General features: G+C 42.6%; 1 protein-coding gene across 7 annotated transcripts in view; it reads right to left on the bottom strand.

Annotated features, from left to right (window-relative positions):
- Positions 1-22,517, bottom strand: part of ZNF827 (zinc finger protein 827) — a 187,993-nt gene that overhangs the window by 22,588 nt on the left and 142,888 nt on the right. The gene's annotated exons all lie outside the window — the stretch shown is intronic.

The following is a 22,517-nucleotide window of genomic DNA, read 5'->3' as shown; positions in this document are numbered from 1 at the left end:
ATATCTGCTGCTGCTGCTGCTGCTAAGTCGCTTCAGTCGTGTCCGACTCTGTGCGACCCCATGGACAGCAGCCCACCAGGCTCCCGCGTCCCTTCTGTTAACATATTATACACATCTTCTTAACACAGAGCACCCAGTGAGTCCGACATGCGACAGTGCTCAGTAATTATGTTCTCTGGCTTCCCCTCCCTATTAGAGGGTGAGTCATTGAGGGAGGGGGTTCTGGAGGATTTATTTATTCATCCTGGGCATAGGCACAGACCTGATACATAGCAGGTGGGAAGTAGACAGCTGTTGAAGAAGTGAATGACTGAATGAAAGGACCCAAGTTTGGCAGGAAATAAACATTATTCTTATTTTATACTGTGAAAGACTGAGGCTTGGAAACAGCATTAGTTAAAGCTAATGGCCGATTCAGGGTAAAAAAATAAGGCTACTTGCTTTCTGAATGGTGTCTTAACTCAACCCCAAAACCATGATTTAATGATTTTTATTAGAAATGTTTGCAGTCCTGAGCCATATCCCCAGAGGGCCTCTCTCCTTACTTCTTCCCAATAACAAGCTCCAGGATTATTCTCTTCAAGATGCATTCTCTGGCAGACACTGCTTTTGGTTAATCCAACAGTCATTCTCAACTTTCCTCTCCCTAATTCCCACTGTAGAGGCAGCTGGCGGGGGTGGGGGGTGGTGGTCATGTGCTAAAGTTATGACCAATAAAAAGGCTTTTGCTTTCCTGATAAAGAGAAAGATATGCTTGGTGTTGGCCTTCTTCTTTTTCTTTCCTTGAACACAGAGACAATGTCTGGGGTTATGGCAGCCATTTGGGGCATATGAGGCCTGGGGTGAAAGCCAACGTGTTAAGTATGGAGAAACGGAAGGGTCCTGGATGGCATCTTCCAGCAGCTGAATAGATGGCTGAAACCACCCACTCTGGACTTACTTTTTAGATAAGGAAAATAAACCACTATTTGTTCCAGCCACTGTCAGTTGGGTTTTCTTTTACTTATGATGCTCTTAACTGAAACTCCTCCCATGATTACTCTTTAACTGAGGACTTTGGAAGTTAGGTCTGCCTTTGACAAGCTGTATTCCAAAATTCCTGTATCCCGTAAAGAACCCTCCGTATTCACTGTCAACAGCAGTAAGTGTGCAGCCAGCTGAGCATATTTCCGTCTTAATGATCTTCTGTTCCCCTCAAAAAAAAAAAAACCTTTTTAAATTAAGAAATTTGCTTTTTAAAAACTTTTAATTGAAGCATAACACATAACAGAAAAATTCACATAACACTAACTGCTTTGTAATCAGTGCAAAATTTGGAATACAGATATTATTTTTTAAAATGTGCTCTTCTTTCCACATTCCTTAATATTTGTTTCATTATTTTAAGAAGCTGTGAATAATTTTCTTCATTTCCTTTATAGCAAAATAGTTAAAAGATTAAGCCTGGTGTGCTGTAGTCCATGGGGTTGCGAAGAATTGGATATGGCTGAGCGACTGAACTGAACTGATACTTTTTAATACAGTGTCTCAGAGGATTCTGTCTCCTACAAAGCATTTTATTTCCCTTTATCTTCTTATACTCTGGTTCCTGAGATATCCATAAATTGTTCCCATAAATTCCTGGCTACTTGGTACTATTTGAGTAGATGTTTTTCTCTCTACTTTTCTACCCATAATATTCGCTTTGAATTATCATTTGGATCTTTCCCTCTTCCTTAAATACATTTTTGTTTTAAGTGAAGTAATAACTAGGTATACAGGAGCAAGCACTTTTATCTCTTACAGTATGGTTCAGAATATAGAAAGAGGGTATTTGGAGAGTCACCCCATCTTAGCAGTCCCAGTATAAGGCTCTTAGCTCCTCCGCTTTGTGGTGAACTGAGAACCCTCATTCATAATGATGAGGCTCAACCGCCAAGAGATAGGATGCCAGACTCGCCTCTTGTGATCTAGTGATCTGAGGGGACAGGTCTCATTTTACGTGCAGGTCCATCAAGTATTTCTCCAAAAATTTCCATGCAATAAACCCGTCCGGTACAGACTGGGAGGGAGCTTCATCAAACTCTTTGTGGCAGAACATCGGATCCAGTAGAGGACTCAGCTTTCTTTGACTCCAACTCCTTCATTTCCAGGAGGATGAAACGAAGCATAGAATTCCAGGGCCTCTTCCATCTCACCGCACCTCACAACATGTACAGGTTTGAGTAAGAGAATCAAGGTTTCCAGCATAACTAAGGCTCAGGGAGGAACCTTAAGGATCATTTTGTTCAGTTCTCTCCTCTTACATGTAAGGAAACTGAGGCCCAGAGGACTGAAGTAATTGTTCAGGTACCTGGCTAGTGACTCTGAGAGTACAGTGACCAGACTGGGTCTCACTGAAGCTCCTCCAAGCCACATGGAATCACAGACAATGTTTACAGCAAACAAGGAAGGGATTTTTCTTTCTCCTCCTGTGTTTTGGCTCAGAGTTTAAATTCTTGGTTACAAGTGGACATATGTAATTCAGCAACAATTCACAGAAACTACGATTTATTTCCACCTCTCTCTCTTTTTTTTCAATTGGAATATAGTTGCTTTACAATGCTGTGTTAGGTCCTGCTGTACAGCAAAGTGCATCAGTCATATGCATCCATTTATCCTGCTTTTTATGGGTTTCCTTCCCGTTTAGGTCACCACAGAGCACTGAGTAGATGTGCTAACCTGTGCTACACAGTAGGACGTGTATACGTCAAATCTCTCTTCTTCAAGGTGTCAGCCTAGTCTATTTCCAGCCACAGAGAAGTTAGAGACCAGTATGTCATGAAGGAGAACAAAGAAAGAGCAAGAGGAAGGTCAAATGGGAAAACTCTAAAAGCCAAGCCCCTCTGAGGTACACTACTTCTCTTTGGGCCTTTCATTGACATTTGGGGAACATTTTTGTTAAAAACAAGCAAAACCTCTCAAAGAACAAGAGGGGCAAAGGAAAGGACTTTAGTTTGTTCTCAGCTTTAACAACGTTTAGCTCCCTGCCTGGTGTATCATCAGGCTTTGTTACTGTGTTTGTGTGAGAGGATCCCTGTATCTCCTGCCAAAATAATCCTCTCAAAGAACCATCTCTCAACCTGACTTTGGCAAGAGACACGTGGAGAGAGAAGGCTTTATTTGGTTAAAGTCGTAAGCAAAAGATTGGCCAAAGTGTGACCTCAACGCATAAATAACTGCCCAGATTGACTAAATCCGCATCAGCTGCTCAATGTGGAAGAGGCTCTGGGCCCCTTGGGTTTTCCGTGATGACAGATGGTACTGTGATTCTCTCTTTCATCATCAAGCCTGGAGAGTTGCGAGGCATATCTCAAATGAACTTCTGAAACCCTTGGCATTTACAGTCCATACTCTTCTATAGGTTAGAACCTATCCGGTCATTCCCAGGCAGGGCACGTGGTTTTTCTGGTAAGTCTTTTCCCTGCTGGTTCTGTCCTTTGGTTTCATGGGCTTAAGACAAGCTGCTTCCTTCTGAGGGTTGCTTGTGAATTGAGGAGGGCCAGTCATGCTTTAGGACTCTTTGGGGGTCAGTAGCTTTGAAGGGCTACAGTCCACAGGGTCACAAAGAGTTGGACACGACTGAAGCGACTTGCACCATGCACACACGCAGCATCTTTGCTATAGTGTTTGCAGTTCTATATTCTTTACAAATTTCTTGTAAGGGTCATTGCAACTTAGGGTAATCTGGCAGGTCCTAACAGATCTTTATTTTGGGGGGCTCCCAAATCACTGCAGATGGTGACTGTAGCCATGGAATTAAAAGATGCTTGCTCCTTGGAAGAAAAGCTATGACCAACCTAGACAGCATATTAAAAAGCAGAGACATTACTTTGCTGATAAAGGTCTGCATAGTCAAAGCAATGGTTTTTCCAGTTGTCATGTATGGATGTGAGCGTTGGACTATAAAGAAAGCTGAGCGCTGAAGAATTGATGCTTTTGAACTGTGCTGTTGGAGAAGAATCTTGAGAGTCCCTTGGATGGCAAGGAGATCAAACCAGTCAATCCTAAAGGAAATCAGTCCTAAATATTCATTAGAAGGACTGATGCTGCAGCTGAAACTCCAATACTTTGGCTACCTGATGCGAAGAGCCAACTCATTGGAAAAGACCCTGATGCTGGGAAAGATTGAAGGCAGGAGAAGGGGACAACAGAGGATGAGGTGATTGGATGGCATCACGAGCTCGATGGACATGAGTTTGAGCAAGCTGCAGGAGTTGGTGAGGGACAGGGAAGCCTGGCGTGGGGTCGCAAAGAGTCGGACATGACTGAGCGACTGAACTGAACCGAATAGATCTATTAGGTTCCCTACAACCACCTCTCTGCAGGTCTTGGTGCAACCAAATTTCCCTTTAAGATGATTTCAAATACTTTTCCAAATTACGGGATTTTCCACTCGTCAAGATGTCAGATCAAGGAATAGCTAAGCTAGCAGAATTTAGCAAGAGTCAACCTGCGCTTGATTAAAAATACCAGGCAGAGATTTTTAGGTATAAAAGAGTTCATGGTCTTGATCTCTTTTGGGGGCTCATTTCAAACTTCAGTTCAGTTCAGAAGCCCTCATCTCTACATAACCTCACCTTATCAATCAATCCATTAGAAATTTGTACGAATTTGGATGTTGCTTCTACATTTTTCCTCTACTTGTATTTCCAAGATCAGTGGACACTCCATAAATGCTTATTGAATAAATGAGACCATCATACCCCCAACATCATAACAGGTGAACTAAATAGCAACCAAATTTTACATTGCAACATGGAAGCAAACGGACAATATTGACACAGGAGTGACAGCCAAGAGGCTTTGGTTATTATTCTTTCCAGTTACACAGACCAGTGAATACTTCTCTTCTTAATGATGATGATAAGATTTGAAGTCTTAGCAAATGCTAAGAATGCTCAGGATGTCCCAATGTGGAGAACATTCACAAATCTTTGTTAGAAAACCATCAGGCCTGGGAGCTGTCATTCTTGTGTCTTTGTGGCAGACACTGCTCATTGCTTACTCCATAGCTAACAGAGCTACAATTTTTTTCTTTAGGGGAGCACTGTGCCTCGTTAAAAAACAAACAAACATGCATTTCCCAGTTTCCACTGCTGGTAGGGTGTAGCCCTAAAACATGATTCTGGTCAATGAGATTCACCCTACTTGGGCAGCTTATCTTCATTATGCAAAAGAGCATCAGAGTTTCTTAAAAGTATATTAGAACCTGCTATACAGCATAGGCTGCTCAGCTCAGTGGTCTGTGGTGACCTAGAGGGGTGGGGTGGGGGTGGAAGGGAGGTCCAAAAGGGAGGGGATATATGTATACACATAGCTGATTCACTTTGTCGTACAGCAGAAATTAACGCAACATTGTAGAGTAAGCATACTCCAATGGAAAAAAAGATCCGTTCAGAAGATAATGCATAATTAAAGCCATAGGCTTCGTGTGTGGAGGATTTAGCACTGCGCCAGGTACTGTACTATGCGTGTATACATATTATATAGGGACTTATAACAGCACTATGGTGAGATGCTATTGTTACCATTCCCATTTTACAAAAAAAGAAGTATCAGGCTCAGGGAGGCTGAACAATGAATTCAAGTTCTCCCAGCTGGTAAGTGACAGCCTAGCCCAAACCCAAGTCTATATGGCTCCAAAGCCCAACCCTGCAACCACTCATTACATTACACAGTTATACAAGATCAGTGAAGAAAATTCAAGGGTTCTGATTTATTTCGCCACAGACAAATCTATCTGCTACAATCTCGATTTGTTCCAATTTAAATTTTCCTAAATTCACCAGCCATAAAGAAGAAGCATCAGGACAGCATAAATTTAAAGGGTGGTTTGTTGGGGCAACCCAAATACTGACCCCAGGACCTAGACGGAGAGAGACTGGTGAAATGTGGAGCCCCCACCTTCCTTCTCTTGCCTGATTCCTCGTGGGTGTCCTTCTAGGTCTTTACTGCTGATGGGTTGCTGGATATCAAAAACCTGAGCACCAATTATGTAAATTTTAATGAAATCCTTTCAGGCCAGCTTTCACTGGCCCCAGAATAAGACCCTACAATGACTGTTCTTTCCACTTTTCTTAGAAAAGGAACAGGCATTCAAGTGTGGTGCTACCCTATGACTATATTAGGTGACGGTGAATCTCTGTATACAAAAGAGTTTCCTTCTACAGATTATCATCAAGTATGGGCACATACGAGAACATCTTGCAGGCAAACGTTACCATTGCTAGGACAAATGGGAGAATCATCTTTTTCCCCCTTGTATATTGCTGAACTCAGTGTTCCACATTTATTTATTGAATAAAGGAGAGAATGAATAAGCTAAAAGCAGATCAACACTGTTAAAAAATTTAAACTTTCTAAAATACTCTAACATATATTTTAGACTTCCTAAAATAAGTTCTAAAATACTAAAGAATTTAATGTTCATTTACTTCTACGTGTGATTGTAGCCAAAAGGCCAAGAAGCGTGTTCATTTACTGCTAATACTATATGATGTGCTATGTATCATGCCTACAGAGCATTTTAAAAATATTTAATGTTTCTTTTTAAATTCAAGTCACAGTCATTTCCAAATAGTATCTAAGTAAGCTCCTAGGGATTCTGTCGTTCCCTTCACTGAGACTGGAATCCGCTGGTCGTCCCAATTATTCTAGCTCTCTTTTCTTATGAACGAGCCTTGATCATATCGTCCATTCCTTTAAAGATTTCTAAATTTCCTTAAAGCCCTTATCAGTTTCCAGACACTGCAGTATTCTTGTGTGACCACATCCAGTTTCAAATTCTCAGTCTTCTTTTCTCTCTGCTCCCAATCTATTGAATTCTGTATTAACAGAAAATGTAACTCTTCAGTTTGTCTTTCTCTTGACCTTGAGTTTTAGCACATTATGTTAGATGATGGTAGATTTAACATTTGAAGGCAACACTCATCACAAATATTTTTCTCCTGGACCAGAAATACTATTTATTTGATTCAGCAAAGTTATATGTTTTTATGTGACGAAGATTTCTGTTTGTTGGGTTTTTAAATTATTCTTCTTCAGGTAGGGCTTACCAATATGGGATTGGGAAGTACCTCTGTGAATAGTATTTTCCCATGAAAGCATGTTAAAATGATTGGCAGCATTGACAATGTGTTACCAATAATAATAAGTAACACTATTGGCAAACATTTTATTTTTAAATAAATAAAACAGGCTATCTCCACAATAATATCGTCAATGATTTATTCATGGCCTGTCTTTAATGAGGGGAAAAGCTGTGGATTTAGATGTAGCTGAAAGAGGAACTGGGCTTCCCAGGTGGTGTTAGTGGTAAAGAACCCATCTGCCAATGCAGGAGACATAGAGATACAGGTTTGATCCCTGGGTTGGGAAGATCGCCTGGAGGAGGGCATAGCAATCCACTCCGGTATTCTTCCTGGAGAATCCCCACGGACAGAGGAGCCTAGTGGGCTACAGTCCATGGGGTCACAAAGAGTCAGACACACCTGAAGCAACTGAGCACCTACGCATGCACGAAAGAGGAATTATAAATACAACTAGTTAGGATTTACTTGGCACTTATGTTGGGCTTCCCGGGTGGAGCAGAGATAAAGAATCCACCTGCCAATGCGGGAGATCCAAGAAATCAGGGTTTCATCCCTGGGTTGGGCAGATCTCCCGGAACAAAAAGGGGCAACCCACTCCAATATTTCTTGCCTGAAAATTTTCATGGACAGAGGAGCCTGGCAGGCTACAGTCCACGGGGTTGCATGGACTTTACAGTCCATGGGGTTGCAAAGAGTCAGACACGACGGAGCAACCAAGCACAGCAAACGCATAGCATTTATGTTCTTCCAGGCACTATAGCTACGTCTTTTATTTACATTGTATCATTTAATCCTCAAGGCAACATGTTAAGGTTGTTCTCACTGTTATCCTCATTGTGTGCAATGCACGTGCCATCACTTCAGTCGTGTCCGACTCTTTGTGATCCTATGGACTGTATGGACCCACCAGGTTCCTCTGTCCATGGGGTTCTCCAGGCAAGAATACTGGAATGGGTTGCCATGCCCTCCTCCAGGGGACCTTCCCAACCCAGAAACTGAACCTGTATCTCTATGTCTCCTCCACTTAGTAGGTGGGTTCTTTACCACTAGCACCACCTCGGAAGCCATATCCTCGCTGTATGGATGGAAAAAAAAAAAATCAAAGCTCAGGATACTTCAGACATCAGCCCATTCTCACACTGCTGCTAAGAGGTGGAGCTAAGATCTGAGCCCAGGACCCCCAGTCTGGGAGAGTGCGTGCTCTGGCTTCCCTTATACTGCACGTTAACATCCAGCATGTTCCTCAGGCACCACCCTGTTTTTGTGAAGGATCTTTAATCTCTGTTTCAAAGCAGAAAAAGGCTGATAGCTGATGACCTTGACTTAGTGGGTTCTAAGGAAGCCAAAGTCATGTGTTTAATTTTTCTCACTCCTAGATGGCAAGTGTCACTGCATTTTATGGTTTCATATGAAAGGACAACCTTATCCAGCTGCCTTAGACACAAACATCCCTGTTAAAGAACAGAATGCAGCTACAGTGTGGAAGGTCTAATGTAAATTTAATCCTCTGCCAAACACATATTTTATCCATAAAGTATCTGAAGAATTGAACTTGTATCTCTGCGACCCCATGGACTATACAGTCCATGAAATTCTCCAGGCCAGAATACTGGAATGGGTAGCTGTTCCCTTCTCCAGGGGATCTTCTCAATCCAGGGACTGAACCCAGGTCTCCCACATTGTAGGCAGATTCTTTACCAGTGGAGCCACCAGGGAAGCCCATTTGAAAGGTAGGGCATTACTGTTATTAATATATTCATATACTCAGTTCAGTTCAGTCGCTCAGTCATGTCCAACTCTTTGCGACCCCATGAATCGCAGCACACCAGGCCTCCCTGTCCATCACCAACTTCTGGAGTTCACCCAAACTCATGTGCATCGAGTCAGCGATACCATCCAGCCATCTCATCCTCTTTTGTCCCCTTCTCCTCCTGCCCCCAATCCCTCCCAACACCAGGGTCTTTTCCAATGAGTCAACTCTTCGCATGAGGTGGCCGAAGTACTGGAGCTTCAGCTTCAGCATCTGTCCTTCCAACGAACACCCAGGAGTGGTCTCCTTTAGAATGGACTGGTTGGATCTCCTTGCACTCCAAGGGACTTGCAAGAGTCTTCTCCGGCACCACAGTTCAAAGGCATCAGTTCTTCGGTGCTCAGCTTTCTTCACAGTCCAACTCTCACATCCATACATGACCACTGGAAAAACCATAGCCTTGACTAGACGGACCTTTGTTGGCAAAGTAATGTCTCTGCTTTTTAATATGCTGTCTAGGTTGGTTATAACTTTCCTTTCAAGGAGTAAGCGTCTTTTAATTTCCTGGCTGCAATCACCATCTGCAGTGACTTTGGAGCCTGAAAACACAAAGTCTGACACTGTTTCCACTGTTTCCCCATCTATTTCCCATGAAGTGATGGGACCAGATGCCATGATCTTAGTTTTCTGAATGTTGAGCTTTAATCCAGCTTAGGTTGGTGCAAAAGTAATTGTGGCTTTGCATTGTTGAAATTTGCTGTTTGATATTGGAATACATTCTTAAATAAATATGGTTTGTTATACATCCTTTTATTTCACATTTCTCATTTTATGTTTTTTTTTGCTAATGACTTTTCCTTGCTGTTTATTTTATATTTATTTTAAACTAGGAAAATAACATTACACAAAAAGTAAATTTGAGTGATTTTCTTATTCAAATTCAAAATGGGTCATAAAGCAGTGAAGACAACTCACAACATCAACAATGCATTTGGCATACGAACTGCTAACACACATACAGCGTAGTGGTGGTTCAAGAAGTTTTACAAAAGAGACAAGAGCTTTGAAATAAGAAACATGGTGGTGGGCCATCGGAAGCTGATAATGACCAATCAGCTTCGATGATCCTCTTACAGCTACACGAGAAGCTGCCAAAGAACTCAACATTGACCATTCTATAGTCATTTGGCATTTGAACAAATTGGGAAGGTGAAAAACCTCGATAAGTGGGTGCCTCGTGAGCTGACCAGAAAAATCACTGGTTTGAAGTGCTGTTCTCTTATTCTTCATGACAGCAACAAACCATTTACTGATTGGATTGTGATGTATGATGAAAAGCGGATTTTTTAAGACAGCTGGTGATGACCAGCTCAGTGGTTGGACTGAGAAGAAGCTCCAAAGCACTTCCCAAAGCCAAACTTGCAGCAAAAAAAGTCACGGTCACTGTCTGGTGGTCTGCTGCCAGTCTGATTCACGACAGCTTTCTGAATCCTGGTGAAACCCTTACATCTGAGAAGTATGCTCAACAAACCAATGAGACGCCCCGAAACCTGCAACGCCTGCAGCCAGTACCAGTCAGCAGAAAGGGCCCAGTTCTTCCCCACAGCAATGCCCAGCTGCACGCCACACAACCAGCACTGCAGGAGGTGCGCACGCTGCCCTACCGGCTGCCGTGCTCACCTGCCCTCTCGCCAACTGACAATCGCTTCTTCCAGCATCTCGACAAGTTTTTGCAGGGAAAATGCTTCCACAATCAACAAGCAAATGCTTCTACAACTACAACCAGAAAACGCTTTCCCCTTGTTTGGGAAAATCAACTTACGGGTTGGAGCGAAGCGATGTTTAGAAGATGGCTGCTCACCGTTTATGGATCCTGGATTTCGGTTGCAACATTTCCAGCCTCTGGCCACCCCAGCTCACTTCAGACCGACCCCACAATCCAAACGGACTCTGGCCACTCCTGTTGCCGCCTGCCCTGAATTCAGTGGTTTTATGCACTCACAGACCCCCTCAGTTTGTCTTTCAAATCTGAAGTCGAGGGTCGAGCCTGTCAGCAACCAATTCTCTGTTCCTAAATGGTGGGGATTCCCTCCAATTCTAGGGCTTGGCTCCTAAATACATATTACACCACCCTCTAGGTTGTCTGGAGAAGGCAGTGGCACCCCACTCCAGTACTCTTGCCTGGAAAATCCCATGGACGGAGGATCCTGGTGGGCCGCAGTCCATGGGGTTTCTAAGAGTCGGACACAACTGAGCGACTTCACTTTCACTTTTCATTTTCATGCATTGGAGAAGGAAATGGCAACCCACTCCAGTGCTCTTGCCTGGAGAATCCCAGGGACGGGGGAGCCTGGTGGGCTGCCATCTATGGGGTCGCATGGAGTCCGACACGACTGAAGCGGCTTAGCAGCAGCAGCAGCAGCAGCAGCTAGCTTGTCTAGTTGGTTAATACATTGTGCAGTGTTCACTGCATCCTTAAAGATTTGTGCACTTTTAAAATCTTCATTTCAAAAAGCTGAATACAGCTAAGCATATACTCTTTGTGAATTTAAAGTGCTAATGAAATAGTAAAAAATAAATAAATAAATAGAGGAAAGAAAAGAAAATACTTTCCAAGAGTTGGCTGAATCCGAAAGCACAGATTTTTATGCTACAGGAATAAGCAAACTTATTTCTGGTTGGCAAAAACGTGTTTATTGTAATGGTTCCTATTTTGATTAGCAAAGATGTGTTTGAGTCTAGTTATCAATATAATGATTTGAAATTCACAATTTGAAACTGCCGTTACATTTGCACCAACCTAATAACTAAATGAAAACTTAAAACCCCTTCTATTTAATCATTTAAGGATAGAGCGAGAAGAGGATTTTCAGCTCACAAATCCAAAATGTAAACATCCAATAGCCTAAGGATATGTTAAGGAACAGAAAATACTCAGTAATACAACTCCAAAGTAGCTGAGCAAGAGGAGGAAAAAAAAAAAAAGGATATTTTCCTTCCATTTCACTTTTCCAATTGAAAAATAAACAAATGAAATACAAAAATATCAACGCACTATTTCCGTTACAAATCAAAATTGAGAAAAAACAAATGATAAATTTGGCAACATGGAGACACAACCCTACTCCATACTGGAAATGAACTATATTTTACGTATGTGCCTTGTATTACTGTAGGTTGGTATGTATTTTTTCTCATATATCCTGACTTGGTCCTTTTTGAAAGCATCTCTTCCTAGCCTCTCTTCTGACATCGATCTTAAATACAATAGACAATAAATAAATATTGGTTGATTTGATTAAAATTTCACCAGTTACAGGCGAAAGAGAGGAAATGTGCACGACATGTGTCAATTAATGTAAAGCACCTGCAAACAGATAAGGCTGAGAAGCCCTAGCCTGTCCAGCGTGGCACCACATCCTAACCCACGACAGAAAGTCACCACCTCAAACTATTGGGTTGGCCAAAACGTTTGCTTGGGTTTTTCCTGCTGTATCTTATGGAAAAACCCAAACGAACTTATTGGCCAACCCAATATGATGACAGAGATTCAACATCCTTTGGAGACACCCTCTGCAGAATCTTGGCCCCACCTTCTGGGAACCAGGTGAACTAGGAAGAAAGCTCCGACTACTGCTTCTCAATTACAGAGAACCTGAGGTGTGGGCCGGCTAATCGCCTGCCTAGAATCCGACAGTAAAATCTGGACTGAGAGTGATCCGGACTGAGAGAGAACCAGTCTTGGCTCACTGCCCTCCCCACCTCATCCCTCTGCCTCCCCAACAGGCTGAAGTTCAGGTTCTTAATCACACTACATACCAAAGGCTTTGCATATCTAATCAGTCTTCAAACCACACACTGTACTACAGAACATGTACATGGTGGAGAACAGATGTCACCATGAGAATCTTATTTTCTGCTCCTTCCCAATTTTGGCATGTGCACATTCGCAACCTTAATGCTGCAAGAACAAAGAGTCTCGCATTTAATATTAATATAGGAACCCACAAACGCTCCGCGTGTTGGAACACTGCCATATTCCAATTACAACAGTGCACGCCTGCTTTTCTGGCATATGATTTGCCTCAAGGTTCTGTTGGTGTGGTCCGAGCTGAAAATGTGGTCACACTCTCATCTCACAGGAGACAGTGCCAGGTGAACGTCCTGGAGATCTACATTTCTCATGAAAAAGCACACCCATACCAAACACCCGTAGAGGCCAGTGGAAAGGCTCTTTACCAGTCAAGACCCAATTCACAGAACTATTTCTACCATTACGGAAGCCAGTAACATCTTCAGCAGAACAGAACACTGAATAACACCAAGGCCTAAATACTGGTCTGACAGGGGACCATGGGTAAGAAACGAGTCTCCAGTGGAACCTATTTCCTCTTCCAAAGTGAAGGTTTAGCCAAAACATTAGTAGCAAACTCTGAAACCTAGACTAAGCCTTTCAACCACGCAGTCAGAATCACCATCGGCTGCTTACAGAGAGTGACTGTGTCTGTTTCCCTCACTGCATTATTTATAGATAATATTAACCACAGTACTTAGGCACCAGGAGCGTCAGAAGTATGCCTTTTTAACCTTGTTTAAAAATTTGTTTATTTTCGGCAGAGTCGGGTCTAAGTTGCGGCATGGGGGCTCTCGAGCTGAGGCACGTGGGCTCAGGAGTTGTGGTGCGCTGGCTTAGCTGTCCTGTGGCATGTGAGATCTTAGTTCCCCAGCCAGGGATCCAATCTGAGTCCCTGCACTGGAAGGAGGATTCTTAACCACTGGGCCACCAGATAAGTCCCAAAGCTAATCATTTTTGCCCTAAGTGACAGAATGTCGAAGAGCTAAATCCGATCTGATCAGGCTCCTGTGTAGGGGGGCAAAGGGAACTTATAAGAAGGGAAGTGAGAGCAACTGTCTTTTCTGAAATTCTTTGCTCTACCTGATCAGCTAGAGTGGGATGAATTACACCAGTGGCTCCTCAACTAAGGCTTCTAAGTCCCCTTCAATTGAATTTGGAGCCTGTCAGCCAACAAAGCATATAAACATATGTGAGAGAGACTTGGTTGTTGATCCTGGGCACCTGTGCGTTTGGTCCACGTGGTGAAATGACCATGTCTGTTTATGCAGATGGACTTCCCTGATAGCTCAGATGGTAAAGAATCCGCCTGGGATGCGGGAGACCTGGGTTTGATCCCTGGGTTGGGAAAATCCCCTGGAGGAGGGTATGGTAACCCACTCCAGTAGTCTTGCCTGGAGAATCCCTATGGACAGAGGAACCTGGCAGGCTACAGTCTACAGTCCACAAGGTCACAAAGAGTTGGATACGACTGAGCAACTAAGCACAGCACACTCTATATGCAGATAAAATGACCTGCTCAATGCAGCAATAAACTCCAGTGTGAACTATTCCCTGGGTCCCAGTGTCTGTCCATTCAAAAGGGCCCTCTATAGCCAATGTCTTCTTTATCTTGTTAAATCAAAAAGGAGGCAACAATTTAATTCCACAGGGTTGAAAACTTGCCACCTGTAACCATGGAGGGAAGAGCCTCTTACTTCATTTCCCAGTTTCAGGGATCGGCTTGAAAGGAGATTCTTTATTCTTTGAAGTGGAGGGCTGCTTAAGAATAAATGTTCCAAAAATAAATATGGATACATGCAGATACACAGATAGGTTTTCACTTGTTTGTGCAAACAATATCTCTGGAGGGATGCCCATGGAAGTGGTAACACTGGTTGAGTGGCGGATCAGGGGGAAGTGGGGGAAGAGGGGGTATGGTCAGGAGCAGGGAATAGTGAACTGGCGGTGGGGAGAAAGGTGGCGGAGGTAATGATTTAATCACTTTCAAGTTGGATTTCTAACCAACTCTGGACATTTAATATCACGTCTCCCTGTACTCCTTAACACCTGTGCAAGAAATATGGCAGCAGCACCAGTAATAAAATTTACTGCTGAGAGTTAACAATGCATTGGGCACTCTCTGTGAAGTACCTGGAAGACTCACGGGCTCCTCCCAACAACTACTGTGGTAGGTACTGTCCCCCTTTCACAGATGCTAAATCAAGCCACACATACAAAGGGTATCCTCCCAAGGGACGTGCCAAGTCAGAAGCAAGATCAAAGGCAGGCACTCAGTTATGTGTTATTAAGAATTTTGGTCTTTTAGGGGCATTAGCCCTGAGTCACACAATTCTTGGACCACTTTTGCAATAATCATTAATCAATGGAACCCTTATGTAATATTTCAAAATGAAAATTAGAGGTCTTGAAGAGTCTCGCACAAACAAAGCATATGTGGCTCAAGACAGAATGTGCTAGGTTATTATCTCTGTACTAAATAACACAGGCCCCACAGAACAAAGTACAGATCCTGCTCTTACAGGTAAACTCTTTGCCTTTAGGTAAAATTACTGTAGAAAGCTTCACATTTGACCTTTACAGTCATTCCATCTACCGCCTGGATATAATAATAGCCGGAGGATTATCTTCCTATCAAGTTACAACTGTTCGCCTGGTCACTCACATGAGTCTTAGGCTGCTCTCAAGTTGGCCAAAGAGAGGTTTGTGAAGTCCTTGAACTTTAAGAGATTCGCGGCCTGCACGAGCTTTCTGAAACCGCCCTCTCCCCGTCCCGTCAACAAATGCTGCATCCCAGGAAAAGTTACATGTCCCCCTTTTCTCTGGAGCTTGCCTGCCAGGAATGCTAGCAGCCCGCATTCGCACAGGTTCCCTCTATGATTTTCTGTTTCCTGTTTTCATTTATTTTAAAAAGAAAAAGAGTGGGAGCTTTCTTCTAGGGCTTGCTTCCTTAAGTCCTGAAAAATTTTTTAAGCCTTATACTGCAATATATTGATCTTTTAAGAGACCCAAGCTCCTGTGGCAGAAATGGAAATGATTTATTCTGGAAAGTCTCACTGCAGGGCTGTTAAACTCACATGCCCACAGAATACTTAAAGCTTTAGCCAGCCTAGTAAATATTTTGATATGGGTGAGTCTAAATAACGTCCATTTCCATGCGATGGTGCGAAACTGTTTTCTTTATCATTTGGTGGCTAAAACAGTTAAGCATTGCTATAATTAGTCACCATTATTCTCCTTCACTGAGTTTGAGAATAAATGGAGGTAGAATTATCCATTAAATTCTAAACAATCATTTAGTTCTGGTTGTGCTGGGTCTTCGCTGCTGCATGGGCTTTCTGCTAGAAGTGGCGCCTGGCCTTCTCAGCACGGTGGGCTTTTCCTGTCGTGGAGCATGGGTGCTAGGGCGCTTGGGCATCAGTATTTGCAGCCTGTGGGCTCAAAAGTTGTTGCAGCTCCCGGACTCTAGAGCAAAAGCTCAATAGTTTGTGGTGCATGGGCTTAGTTGCTTCGAGGACTGTGAGATTTTCCTAGAAAGTGAAGTTGCTCAGTCGTGTCCGGCTCTTTGCAATCCCATGGACTGTAGTTTAGCAGGCTTCTCTGTCCATGGGATTTTCCAGGCAAGAGTACCGGAGTGGGTTGCCATTTCCTTCTCCAGGGGATCTTCCTGACCCAGGGATCAAACCCATGTCTCCTGCATTGGCAGGTGAATTCTTTACCACTGAGCCACAATTAAACTTTCTGTTGTAAGGAACAAAGGGACTTTGAGAAGAAAATCAAGATGAAGGTTTGTTTCCTGGAATATGGCTGTCCCACTAACTTCATATTCACATCGGAGTATGTTACAGCCTACAGAAAATATACCCTGTATCCCATATACAATATATATGATGCGCAATTCCCTCATTTCATGGAGAGGTTAAAATATCATCCTACTTTCAAATTTATACTAGTAAAAAGAAATGACCTAACAAAGAATATGTATGGCTTGGGGGCCAAACTATATGATCACTCACACAGGATTTTCTCTAATACCCCCACAGGTAGGTATGTATATTTGCAGCTTAAAAAACGTTCTAACCTTAGTTTTAGTGACCTGTTCAGAATTCAGGGAAGGGTATCTTCTCTAAGATAATGAAATCTGAAATACTGTAGAAAGGATAACAATTACTGCCATGTGTAGATCTTCTGAGCCGCAATGTTTTCACTATGGCTTCTTTTTTTTTTTTTCACTATGGCTTCTTAACTTCCTTTACTGAAGAGTAAAGAAAGAATAGAGTTTAATGAAATTTGTTGGCTCAAAGCAGAAATCTCATATCTGTAGAGAAATCAACAGGCAGTTGACAAAGCAGCTGGATCAAAACAACTATACTCCCATAAAAATTAATTGAAAAAAAAAAAAAAGCAACTGGAACATCAGTTGTCTAGCCTGAATTTCTAGCTTGTCTACCAACTTGACTTGGACATAAGTGCTGGCAATCCACTGGTTCATGAGTTGGCTCAAGCGCATGTCAATCCTGATTTAGCTTTGTTTTTATTTCAAATCAAACCCCATGTTTTGATAACTTTATTGGGGGTGGGAGCTACAGCTCAAAATTAGATCAAAGCAATAAGTCTTTATTGGAATTTCAAAACCAAATGAAATCAACAGACATGTATGCGTTTATAGTAAGTTAAGGCTCAAATCATTGGATAAGAAATCAGTACAGGAGTCCCCCACAATGATAACAGTGTTTAGTGCTCTTAGTAGGTCACGTTGCTGGGCACTGTGCTGACCGCTTCATGTGTACGACTTCACTAATCTTCACCACAGCCCTATGAGAGCTAAGTCGCTTCAGTCATGTCTGATTCTTTGCGACCTTATGGACTGTAGCCTGCCAGGAATTCTCCAGTCAAGAAGATTGGAGTGACGCCTTCCTCCAGGGGATCGTCCCAACCCGGGGATGGAATTCGAGTCTCTTACATCTCCTGCATTGGCAGGTGGGTTCTTTACCACGAGCGCCACCCAAGACGATGAATAAGCCGATGAGTTACATATTATTACCATCAACAACTTACAAAGGAGGAAATCCAGGCTCAGAGAGTGGAAGGAAGCTTGCTAAAATCGACTCAGCCAGCAAGTGGTGGAGCTAAGATCTGAACCCAGGTGGGTCAGCTTCTGAGCTAGAAATGTCCTAAGAGTGATTTAGGATTAACGTAACAGAGTGAAATAACAAGCCACTGTGGACATCATCAGAGTCTGTGCCCTCTGTCCTGACCAAAGGCCAACTGGAATTATTAAACAGTCTTTGGGCTCCTTGACCTTGAATTAACCACAGACAAGACATGTGAGGCAGAGGCTGCTAGTGGCCTCCTACCTGCATGCTTTTCTTCTTCCTTAATCAAGGAGCCCCTGAGGTCTTACTGGGCACATGTCTGCCCACCAAAAAACACCGTCAGTCTCCCTAACAGCTAGACATAGCCATGTGACCAGGTTCTGGACAGTGGGATGAGCGGAAGTGATATGCACAATCTTTAGGTAATACCCTTACAATGAGGGCCATGCCCTGGGCTTCCTTCTTTCCTCCCTGCTGTTCAGATTGTGGATGTGATGATGGGAGATTGAGCAGCCACCCTGGATGGTAACATGGAAGTTGTATGCTAAGGCTGGTAGAACAAGATAGGAAAAGTCTGGGTACCCTGGGGCCAACACATCAGCCCTAGATGGTTCACACTCTGAATGCCATGGCTGAGAGAAACACACTTCTACCTTATTTAAGCCACTGCTATTTTGGCCTTTTTTATAGCCATCAAAACTGTATCCTAACTACCATATGTATTTTTTTTCTTTTAATCATTTAGGCTTCCCAGGCGGTGAGGTTGCTAAAGATGCAAAGGACAAAAGAGACGTGGGTTTGAACCCTGGGATGGAAAAATACCCTGGAGAAGGAAATGGCAACTCATTCCAGTATTCTTGCCTGGAGAATCCCATGGACAGAAGAGCCTGGCAGGCTACAGTCCATGAGAGTCTGTAGAGTCTCATGGCAGCAAAGAGTCAGACATGAGTGAGCACGCACACACACGCACACACACGCACACACACAGAGCTACTTTACAGGGAATAATGCACCTTCTCCATTTCCTGGGATTTTAATAATTCATGAGCAAGGTTCTGTTCATGTTTGACGCTTGTTTTTCAGGCCACTGTTACACTGAAATAGTGTCACCATTGCCTAGTTGTTTATGATGAAACAAGAACAAGCGTTAATGGAGCTATTAAATAACAAAACTCTAGCTTAGAAACTTGAAAAATTTCCAGAGGTCTGTGTTTATACACAGGTGAAGCAGTACCATTTAATTAGTATATCTGGTCTATGACTTTCAGTTTTCAAAATGCCCTTTAGATACACCTGCCAACACCTAAGGTGGGATTTCTCAACCTCAGCACTATTGACATCTGGCCCAGAAAAATTCTTTGCTGTTGGGTCTGTTCTGTGCATTGCAGGATATTTAACAGCATCCCTGGCTTCTAGCTAATAGGTGCCAGTGGTACCTGCCTTCTAGTCATGGCAATTAAAAATATCACCAGACACGCCTCAATGTCTCCTGAGGGGGCAAATCACCCCCAGTTGAGAGCCACACATCTCATATAGCCTATGTTGCAGATTTTGAGAAAGCAGACTGTATCTATTTAAATTCTAGCAGGAACACAGGCAGGTAGGTCCTTCACACATCTTCAACGAGAGTGGTGCCCTGGTGATTACCGGGGGCAAGGAGCATGAGCCAATTCTTATTTTTTGAATTAAGAAGTTCAACTGAGCTTTCAAGAAGAAAATTCACAAGGTAGTAAAAAAAAAAAGTCACAGGCATAATTCCAAGCACATTGAACTATTAGTCCAACTTTCTCTATCCAAGGTTAAGATGGAAATAATTGCCTATGTGAAGTTAAAAAAAAATCTTCCAGGTCTGAATAGGATTCTTTTGCAGAAACTCTAATGTTAGAAGAAAATTTGACCCTCTCAGAATAGAGAGCGTTACCCTATTAAACTTTCAGTTCCTTTAGCCTTTCTATATCTCTGGCACTATATTTTCAGACGTTTGGATATTACATATGTGCAATAAGTGAGAATTATTATCTTCAAATGTGTAAACATTTTAAACCCCATCAGGCAAGTTCTACTCTGATAGACTTCACATTACTTAACATTATGAATCTACTTATTTTATTTTTTACTGGGGTATACTTGATTTGCAATGTTGTATTAGTTTCAGGTGTACAGCAAAGTAATTCAGATATATACACCTGCATCTATTCTCTTTCAGATTCTTTTCCCTTATAGGTTATTACAAAATTTTGAGTATAGTTCCCGGTGCTACACAATAGATGACAAATGGAATTATTTTATGTTCCACGGGATCAACTCATTCAAAGCAAATACTATCTTCAAAATCTCTTTCCCATTGAAGAGAGTGGGGAAGAAGTACACTGTAGAAAAATACGTCAGGCCCGTCACCTTCCCGAGATGGGACTTCGGGGGTGAGGTGAGGAAAAGGCTGTCACCTTACATTTCTTTCAGATCACTGCACGCACTGGGAAGGTCCCCAGCACCCTTGGCATAACTGATGACCATCGGGGCGTGGGAAGCCGATCAATTTGATGTTCGTTGTCATCAACAGAGCAGAAGTACTACCCCAAGGGTGGGATGAAATTTCCTTGTTTTAATTGAGAGAATTCTCTCTTTGCTGATTTCCTGGAGTGAGCAGAATCCAAGACATATCTTTTCCTTCCTTTAATATACATGCTTTAAAAAGCTTAGCTGATTATTACAATACATCATTTTCAGCAACTGAAAAAATTCCATTACTTCAATCTGAGCATTTTAAAATTAACATTAACGGTGGTGGTGGTGCTGGGCGGAGGGATGGTGGAGGGGGAAGTTAGGAAAGGTGATCTTCTATTCATAGGAAGAGATTATTTTTAAAAATGGGAATTAGAAGCAACAAACTGGAAAGATGGGGTTCATTCAACCCGTTTAATACACTGACTAAGAATCAAGGTTGAACATTGTCAAAGCTACTTACACCCAAGAAGGCACAAAACTGAAGACTAGTCTCAGATTGCAATGATTCAATTCAGTTAATGGCTAAATGCAGAATTAATTTTTTTCTTCTTTTTCCTCCCATGTGGGTTCACTTTTCCATTATTTAAATATTTTGGAAAGCAATTTAGAGACATTTGTTCTTCCACAACATTCCCGCAAATGTAAAACATCATTGCTTTCTCATTCCTCTTGAGATACAAAGCCCAAGAGTGCAAGACCACTCTGGGAAAGGTTTGGTTCCTCTTATGTTTTGTTTTGTTTTTAGTACAGTGGGGCACAGCTTCCGAGGTCTGGTTCAGGGGGGATTCAATCATCTCAATAGGATGGCAGTCTGGATCTGCAAAGCGTTTGGCACAAACCAGCCTGCTGAGTCAAGACTAAAGCAGTTGGCACCAAGGTGATAGTTCTCGGGTTTGCCAGCAGGGAACTCAAAGGCTACCCTCCAGGTAGACTTATCAGTTAGCCCAGTGACCATTAGATTGCTGGGTGTGACCTGGCTGATCATGAAATGAACTGGGCTCAAGCAGCACTTTTTTTTAAAGGTGGAATAAAATAGGGTAGACTAGAAAATATCAGACATGGTACATGGTGAAGACTGTTTCATTTACCTATCTTAGTCAATAAACCAAGCTACCTCTCCATATTTTACATTGTCATTTAACACATACATGTACATACACAAACACATGAAATTTACCTTGGGTTTTTGTCCAAAAGTTTGAAAGTCACCGACTCAGTACATGGTTTTACCTACTTCGTTATGATAAGGTATTTTTAAGAGTCCATGTCTATCAAAACCATTACATAAAATGACTGCAAATATCTTTTTCCTAAGTGCAGATTTTTAAATGCTTTTTGGAGGGCTTCCCCGGTGGCTCAGTGGTCAAGAGGCCCCTGACCAGGTGGGAGACACGGGTTCAATCCCTGATCCAGGAAGAACCCACAGGCCGTGGGGCAACTAAGCCCATAAGTCACAACTACTAAGACTGTACTTCAGAGCCTGGGAGCTGAAACAGCTGAAGCTGGCATGCCCTAGAGCCTGTGTTCTGCAACAAGAGGCGTCACCACAATGAGAAGTCCAAGCTCAGCAACTAGCGAGCAGCCCCTGCTTGCCACAACTCGAGAAAAGCCCGAGGAGCAACAGAGACCCAGCACAACCAAAAAAGATAAATACAAAAACCCCAAAGGCTTTATTTAAAAATCTTTTCCATATTACACATCTGAGCAATTTGGGGGAAAAAAAAAAAAGCCCAAGCTGGTTGCCATCTTCAAGAAGGTAAGAAAATCACTTCTTTGCTGGCAGGGTAGCAGTGGGATCCCTCTCATTCTTCCATTGAGCAAATAAAGGCGGTCATGCTGGAATCCAGCTGTTTGCAAAAGGCTTTAGAAAGTGTGATGGCCCTAATCTGAGAGGAGTTAATAGCATCATCGTGAGAATGCCAACCTGCACAAGCTGACTTATGAGACTTCTCTGTCCTCATCTTCCGAGAAGAGAGAAGTTCCTCCAGTTGATCAAAGAATCCTTATGAAACAGTATATATGACTCCCCAAGATTCCAAGACAGTAATAGAGTCAGCAATATCATTTACCTTGAGCCAGTAATGATTTCCCAAAGGTCTTGCTGCAGGTTTATCCCAGCTCCCCGGTAAAATGAAAATGACTTAACTGCATTCACCGTGCTAAGCACACGGGAACATTCTGGTCGGGTTATTGATACCATA

Source organism: Ovis canadensis, chromosome 17, assembly GCF_042477335.2.
Source record: "Ovis canadensis isolate MfBH-ARS-UI-01 breed Bighorn chromosome 17, ARS-UI_OviCan_v2, whole genome shotgun sequence".
NCBI classification, from domain to species: domain Eukaryota; kingdom Metazoa; phylum Chordata; class Mammalia; order Artiodactyla; family Bovidae; genus Ovis; species Ovis canadensis.
The sequence above is the reverse complement of the archived record's forward strand: the minus strand, read 5'-3'. Positions and strand labels throughout refer to the sequence as shown.